Genomic DNA, 9,028 nt, shown 5'->3' with positions numbered 1-9,028 from the left:
GACCCTGGGCAAGTCACTTAACCCCAATTTGCCTCACTAAAAAAAAAAAGAAAAAGAAAAAGAAAAGTACCCGATCAAATACTCCAGAATTCACACTGGAGAGAAACCCTATACATATCGTGAATACAGAAAAACCTTTACTCACAAGGAAAGCTTTACTATACTTCAGAGATGTACGATAGGTATATTAAGGCCCTGAGGTAGATCTCTGTCTTTATTTACCATGAAAGAATTCATAACAGAGAAAAACCCTACAATTGCAGTGTGTGGGGAACATTTTGTCACATCTACAGTGGCACAATATTAAAGGACTCATACTAGAGAGAAACCTTAGAAATGTAAGGAATGTGGAAACGTCTTCAGTCACAGTGGGAGAGAGCTCACAGCATCAGAGAGCTTTCATTCAAGGCAAAGCCTAAAGAGGTGAATAAGGCCAAGTGTTTCATTAGAAATGTAACCTCACTCAGCATTAGAGATCTCATAGAGAAGAAAGATTTAAAGTGTGCAGTGCATATGGAAGGACCTTCAGCCAGTGAGGAAGCAATATTCATCATCAGAGAATTTATCCTGCAGAGAAATGTTATATGTGCAACGGAAGGCCTTTTTTTCTTGCAAAATCCTTATTCAGCACCAGGTCATTCATATTGGAAAGAAATTCTCTGCTTGCAGTTAACATGGACATGTGTTCACTCAGCATGGGAATCATGTGTGATGCCAGAGAAATAGTATTGGAGATAACATCATAAAAAGTCTGTGTGAAAGCCTTCCACCAGACTGCTTGCCATGTTTTATTTGTAAATGAGATGGTGACACAAGGTAGAAAAATTCTGATTGTGGAAAGCCCCTCAGCCAGAAGGTTTTTTCAAGAATGGATAATTCATACTGGAGGAAATCCATAATTATAGCATGGAGTCAAGCCTTGATTCACCTGGGAAATATGAAGTTTAGTGGTGAGGGAAAAACAAAAATAAAATGAATGGGAGAAGGCTTTCAGATGTGTGTGGTTTTCTCTTTAAGCCTTGGTTTGCTCATTTGTTAATAATAATAATAATAATAATAATAATAATAATAATAATAATAATAATAACAACAACAACAACCAGTACCTACCTCGCAGGGTTGTTGTGGAGCTCAAATAACGTCTGCAAAAGCACTATGTAAACATCAATTAGTTATTATATTTCAACAATAGAGGTAATGTATCATTGTTTGACAATTGAGGAGGGTCAAGGATTGAGCAACACTTACCAAAATGATGGGGGATAGGAGGAGGAAGCGATATTCCTTGTTTAAAATGAAATCCTTTTATTTCTCAGAGAGGTTGGATTCTGGCTGTTTTGTGCTTACAGTGCATTGCTCGTACCTTCTTATTGTGGTTATGTCAATCAACAAAGCCCTAAGATAAACCTAGGTTTCCTCTGTGTGACTGAGACTCATGAAAAGACCCAGCAGAGAGAGGGTTAAGGAGCAATAATGAGCACACTGATCCTTAAATAGATGCATGCCCACAGGGTGTAAATACCCCTCTTCTGTTTGTGGAGTAGCTGGTTCTCTTGGTTCTTTCCTTGCAATTTAAGATCCCATTGGTGCAGCTTAGTTTAATAAGTATTGATTCCTTGGGCAAGTCACTTAAACCCCATTGCCCCACCAAAAAAAAAAAAAGTATTGATTAAGGACCTACTATGTGCTTTTGCTGAGGATACAAAGGCAAAATAAAAGTGTTCCCTATTCCCAAAGAGCTTATGGACTGCAGGTATTGGGGTGGATCCAAAATGGTGAAACAGCCATAGTCTGGCTCTCCTACATGAGTCTTCCATGAAAATCTAGAAAAGGGCCCCCAACCTAGTCCTGATCAGGAAATTGAAAGAAAACATCACAGTAAATAATTTTTTAAATCTAGGTTGGCATAGGAAGTCAGACAGGGAGTTAGCGGACACTGGTATTGGGGTCTGACTGGGAACAAAAATGCAGAGCACTCCAACGAGAAGCTTTGCACAAGGGCAATAAGAGGCCCTAGATCATAGATGGGCATAATCTTGTGGAGGATGCAAGTCACTACCCACTTCCAGGTCAAGATCTAGAGTGGATGGAGGAGGGGACCTGTGCCTAGCTTTCCAGGGTGAGGAATACTTGCGGGTCCAAGGCTGTGTCCTGAACCAGGAGCAAGGTCATAAGCAAATAGCTGCTGTGTCGCTTTGACCCCAGAAGCTGAGCAGAGTCTTGCTTCTAGGCCCCAGCCCAATCTGATGCATATAGGGGAATAAACAGGGCAAGAATCTCAGACCAAAAAAAGGGAGCCTGTAGTTCTGTCATTGAACCAGTAGAGCTCTGCAGATGACTGATAACAGCTAATTACAATAGCTGTCTACTGGAATCCAACCAAAAGAAAGCCCACAAATGTTTTGTACAGGGCAGATAGGTGGCACAGTGGATAGAGCACTGGTCCTGGATTCAGGAGGACCTGAGTTCAAATCTGGTCTCAGACACTTGACACTTACTAGCTGTGTGACCCTGGGCAAGTCACTTAACCTTCATTGCCCTGCAAAAGAACAACAACAAACAAAAACAAACAAAACAAATTTATTGTACAGAGCCAAACCCACATAAGGTACTGACAAAGTTCAGATTAGGGGGCGGTGATCAGAATTTGCACTGGATCAGACCATTTTGGGAGCACAGAGATTTTGCAAGTCCAAGGTTAGAGAGAGGTTCCGAGGAAAGAACCATGAGAACTAGATCCTGTACAAACAAAATGAGAAATGTAGGAGCGTTTATACCCAGTGTGCATGCATTTATGACCCTCCCTCTGCTATGTCTGCAGGTCCATAGCAGAAGGAACTAAATAGATACAAACTCAGCTCAAATATTTCCCCCAGAAGTACACAGAAACCAACTCTAACACCAAGTCCAAAGTCAGGAAGCAGGCTGGAAGAATAAGCAAATAAAAAAAGAATTTCATCATAAAGAGTTATTATAGTAACAGGGAAATTCAAGAAATAATCCTGGAAGAAGAATCAACAAGAAAAGCCTCAAAGAAACACAGAGCCGTGGCACAGGCTCAACTAGAATTTCTGGAAAAGATAAAGAAAGAAGGTTTTTTTTTTTTTTTTAAGTTTGTTATTTTAAAAATCATATGAGGGCAGCTAGGTGGCGCAGTGGATAGAGCACTGGCCCTGGATTCAGGAGTACCAGAGTTCAAATCCGACCTCAGACACTTGACACTTACTAGCCGTGTGACCATGGGCAAGTCACTTAACCCCCATTGCCCTAAAAAAAAAATCACATGAAAGCACTGGAGGAAAATGGGAAAAGAAATGAGTTATGAGAGAAAAAATTAAAAAGAAAATACACAGTTTGAAAAAAGAGGTAGAAAAACTTAAGCAAGTAACTGCCTGAAAATTAGCAATTGACCAAATAGAAATGAATGACTCTATGAGACAAGATATATTTTTTAAAAGTCAAAAGACTGAAGAAAATATACAGTATCTCATAGCAGATTAACTATTCTGGAAACCAGGAGAGCATATACTTTTGTATTCATCCTGTTACCTGTCCTTGTTTCCTTTTTGTGTGCAAGTCTGTAGCTGAGATCCTTATGCATCCATATTAGTATCTTCAGATAGTGCTTTTCCTTCCTCATTGAGATGGTTTCCCTTGTATCTTCAGAATTTTGTTCTTGAGTTTCCCATCCCTCCATAGCTCACTTCCCTACAGAATTTTAGTCCAAGAAACTGTACTTATCCTTCTTCTGAACCCTTAGAAATCTACTTTCCCCAAATCTAGAGTGCTTATCAGACTAAGACCAGATTTCTTCTTTTTTTTCTTTCACAATCTCTAGGAGGGAGTAGTCAATTTCCTCTACAATCTCATCATTTCCACTCCAGAAACCAGTTCCTCCCTGTTAATGAGAATCAAGTTCAGAAAGACAAGTTCCCCTTGTGGTTTCCTCCAATTTGTGAAGGACAAAATCTTTATTAAGGTAAGTCAAGAAATTGTTAGTTTCTCTGGTTTTAGCAGTCTACCCGCTGTCTGCATAACTGAAGTACCCCACCATTATTCTGTCATGCCTCTGTGTCAAGCTTGTAATCAAGTCCTTAAATTCATCCATTTCCTCTTTCTATGTAGTTGGCCTGTAACATATGCCAGTGACAAAACTGCTTCTGTTTCTGCCTCCCTTCAATGATCTACATTCAAGGTACAGTGTGTTTAACTGTGACTGATCAGACCAATATGAGCTCAGAAGACTCACAGGTTGGGCACAAATAGTCCATATGGACATTTGGAGTGAAGATGTCTCTAAATTTGTACATCTCAGGTTTCTTTTGAGCTACTGCAATTCTGCCTTGCTCATAGAGCACAGCACCTTCTTTGATGTGGGCACGCATGCTGGGTGGGGCATGTGCCAGTGTCTGCTGTGTCTCGCAATCGATTCCAGAGTTTTGGGGAGAGGCCTTAAGACTGTCCTTGTATCGCTTTTTCTAACTTCCATATAAACACTTGCCTTGTGTGAGTTCTCTGTAAAATAGTCTTTTAGGCAAATGTACGTTTCACATTCAAACAATGTGGTCAGCCCATCAGAGCTGTGCTCTCTGTAGTAGAGTCTGAATGCTGGGCAGTTCAGTTTGAGAAAGGACCTCAGTGTCCAGTACTTTATCTTGCCAGGTGATCTTCACAATCTTCCCAAGACAATAATGGAAGTGATTCCGTTTCTTGGCATGGCATTGGTACACTTTCCAGGTTTCACAGGCATACAACAATGAGGTCAGCACAATGACTCTGCAGACCTTCAGTTTGGTAGGCAACCTAATACCCTTGCCTCAGTTTCCTCATCTGTAAAATGAGCTAGAGAAAGAAATGGCAAAGCACTCCAATATCCAATATGACTGAAAAATGACTAAACAACAACAAAGTAGCTGAGACAGCCAGGGGTTCCCAGAAGACAAAATCTAAGAAAGAAGTCACTACATGCTCAAACTTCTATAAACAAATGCCAAAAAAGAATTAGAAGTCCCAATTCAAGGAGGTAAATTTGATCTCATAGACTTCATAGCCTTGATTCAGTGGGATAGAAACTATGACTATAATATGGCTATAGATAGATATGGCTTATTTGAAAGAAACAGGCTACATTAAAGGGGATAAGGGAAGACTTTAAAATAAAGTATACTTTTGTGAACAAAACCAGAAAACCAAGAGAGAATTTGGGTAAAGATCAATGGAGGAATAAACAAAAGAGATTTTTGTAATCAGGATACACTAGAGATTACCTGGACGGCAAGTGGAAATAAAAAAGAATTTGGTAACCAGATCACAACCCTGGCAACAGACAGGTACCATGGGACTGGAGAGAGCAAATGGCTTCCTGATTTTCAAAAGGGAAGAGAATAGAATCTATAAACTCTAGGACAATTATCTTGACAAATTCCTAGGAAAATGCTAGAACAAATCATTAAAGAGATGGATAATGAAAATCTTAGAAAAGGAAGTGATGGTCACAAAAGATCAATATGACCTCATAATCAACGGGTCATTCTAGACCTTACTTTATTTTTTGACAGGTTTGTTTACTAATTGGTCATGAGAATTGTGTAGTTATAGCTTACTATATTTTTATTAAAAACATTTTATAAAACATCTCATATGCAGAAATGTAGGATGGGCAAAAATCTAATTACCAGTGCTAGGCCTATATGCCAAAGAGATCAAAGGAAAAGGAAAAGGTCCTATACATGTGTATGAAAATGTTTATAGCAGCTCTTTTTCTGATGGCAAAGAACTGGAATTAAGGGGAGGGGTGCTCATCTATTGGTGAATGCCTGAACAAATTGTGGCATATGAATTCACTGGAATATTATTGTGCTTTAAGGAATGAAGAAAAAAGGGTTTTCATAGGAGACCTTTCCTACAAGACCTGGATGAACTGATGCAGAGTGAAGTGAACAGAACCAGGAGAACATTTTATACCATAATGTCAATATGGTAAAAATAAGCATTTTTGAACGACTTAAGAACTCAGATCAACTAAATGATCAACTATGATTCTAGAAGAATCATACCTAGTGACAGAGAGCTGATGAATATGCAGAAATGCTGAATAAGAAACATATTATTGGATGTGGCCAACGTGGGAATTTGTATTGCTTAACTATTCTTCCCCACTCTTCCTCCCTCCTTCTTCCTTCATTTCTTCCTTCCTTCCTTCTTCTTTTCTCCCCCTCTTCCCTCTCCCTTCCCACTGGGTGAGGGAGAAAAAAATGCCTGATAATTAAAAATTTTAAATAATAAAAAAGTTAGATGGGTTTTAAACTAGTTGAATGGTTGGAATCAGAGTAGTCTTTAATGGTTTAATGACAACTTGGCATAGATCTCTGGTAAAGTGAAATTTGAACTTAGGTCCTCCTGATTCCAGGGCCGGTGCTTTATCCACTGTACCACCTAGCTGCCACAAAAGGTTGGCTTTCTTTCTTTTCTTTCTTTCTTTCTTTCTTTCTTTCTTTCTTTCTTTCTTTCTTTCTTTCTTTCTTTCTTTCTTTCTTTCTTCCTTCCTTCCTTCCTTCCTTCCTTCCTTCCTTCCTTCCTTCCTTCCTTCCTTCCTTCCTTCCTTCCTTCCTTCCTTCCTTCCTTCCTTCCTTCCTTCCTTCCTTCCTTCCTTCCTTCCTTTCTTTCTTCCTTTCTTTCTTCCTTTCTTTCTTTCTTCCTTTCTTTTTTTTTTCCCCTGTGGGGCAGTAAGGATTAAGTGACTTGCCCAGGGTCACACAGCTAGTAAGTGTCAAGTGTCTGAGGCCGAATTTGAACTCAGGTCCTCCTGAATCCAGGGCCCGTGCTTTATCCACTGTGCCACCTAGCTGCCTCCCATGATACTATGTTCTGAGCAAGAAAAAGATGTGAGCTCCCTGCTTTATTCCTCACCTGAGGTGTATTATCAGAGGGTCATTGTACAGGGCTATTTCTGGTCCTCTTCAAAGGAATCCAGAAAGGTCTTGACATAATTGGTTGTTTTTTTTTTTTTTTTTTTAGTGAGGCAATTGGGGTTAAGTGACTTGCCCAGGGTCACACAGCTAGTAAGTGTTAAGTGTCTGAAGCCGGATTTGAACTCAGGTACTCCCGACTCCAGGGCCAGTGCTCTATCCACTGCACCACCTAGCTGCCCGGACATAATTGGTTGTTAACAAAAAGCCTTTTGTTCCACTGGGTTAAATGCTCTTTGTTTTATTTTTTATATTTAACAAATAATAAGGACAGTGAGATCTTAAATTCTTTATGTCTTTTGTTCAGTTGTGATATGGTAAAGATGGAGTCTATTGTTGACCAACAAAAAGTAAAGCACAATGGGGCAGTTAGGTGGCACAGTGGATAGAGCACTGGCCCTGGATTCAGGAGGACTTGAGTTCAAATGCAGCCTCAGACACTTGACACTTACTAGCTGTGTGATCCTGGGCAAGTCACTTAACCCCAATTGCCTCACACACACACACACACACACACACAAAAAGTAAAGCACAAGAGCCACTTATGAAGATATGACTGGGGGCAAGCTCACGCAATTTAAGATGAAAAAATGAGTCCTTTGATTGAGACTTTTGTGTCCCTGGATCAGTGCAAACATTTCTGTTGATTGACTGAATCCTGGCATGTGGGAAATATGTGAGATTCTTTGTAGATATGAGCTGCACCCCGGACCTCCAAAAGATCTGTTGGAGATTGGGAGGGGGTGGAGCCAAAAAAGGAGAAAGAGACAGAGGCCCAGTTATATAAAGAGCAGAGAGTGGCCCTTGGCTGTGCATGAAGCACAGTCCATTTGGGACCATCAGCTTCATGCCACCTGATACCAGAAGTGACCGCTGTGGAGACAGTGGCAGGGTATTTTAGGCTGAGAAACGGTGGCAGGAGGAAGCAGGGGGAGGGGGCAAGATCATCCACACCTCAAGTTCCTGGATGCAGTTGTGGAGAGTCAGGAAGTCAAGCTCTTGTGGTCCGAGATGGCAGCCATGGAAAGGAGAACTGGCCAGCTCCAAGAAGCAGCAGCACTCAGAGCAGGGTGGGATGCTAGAAACATTCTTGGGCTTGTCTTCTTGTGGAGTGATGAGTCCTGGGAACCATACTCCTAGGAAGAGCAAGGGTGTGAGAATGCCTGGACAATGGCTCTTGGAGATAAGAGGACTGAGCTAGGCTGTGAGGAAGCAAACCAGGCATCATGTCTATTACTGAGTGACTTGGGACTACACAGGTCTGATGGGAAGGGGGTTGCCTCTTGACTAGCCCCAAGTGTCCAGTGCCTTCCAGGGGAGCCCCAAGCACAGGGCAGCACTCTGAATCTGATGGACCAGAGGTCACCAGCATCGTGTAATCCTATGGTCGGCATGTCAGGATGGAGCCCTTCAAAATCCCACCACACAAATGTATCTCTGCTATTTGTGAATGTTATTTTGTATTCCATTTTAATTAGGTTTTTTCAGTCATTTTAAATTGCATTTTCCTCATTTTAATTTTTTTTCCTGGGGTTTGGGACAAGCCTTTACAAGCAACCAATGCAGGTATGAACCTAAACTTTATGTAATTATGTGTTGTGGGTGATTGTAAGTGGCAAGGCCAGCCAGTTATGGGAGGTTTGGACCCTCACAAAATACTGCTCAATTTGGGTGTGGCTAAATACTGTGCCTTGTGAATCTTACAGGATGATAAGAGGCTGGCAAAGTACTCAGAAAGGACATGGCTGTTTCCACTGGTGCTCTCTCTGACATCATGTAGTCTTCCCAAATGCCCGGATATCTAGAACTGGGAGCATTGGGCAATGCAGTTGGGAGTGACCATTGTTTAATTTTCATGGAATGCAAATTTGTATCACGGAGAGATTGTAGCAGGTGTTACCCTGAAATCCTGGGCTACTTCACAAAAGATGACTTATTTTGGACTCTAAGCCTCTGCATTAAGTGCAAATATGTCCACTGCTTGGTAGAGTCCTGGTATTTTAGGGTAATTTTACTGGTGCCAATCAAGAGAGGTTTCTTGGTGCAGTGGAGTGATGGTA

Source organism: Dromiciops gliroides, chromosome 3, assembly GCF_019393635.1.
Source record: "Dromiciops gliroides isolate mDroGli1 chromosome 3, mDroGli1.pri, whole genome shotgun sequence".
Classification (NCBI taxonomy): domain Eukaryota; kingdom Metazoa; phylum Chordata; class Mammalia; order Microbiotheria; family Microbiotheriidae; genus Dromiciops; species Dromiciops gliroides.
Note: the sequence above shows the minus strand (reverse complement) of the source record.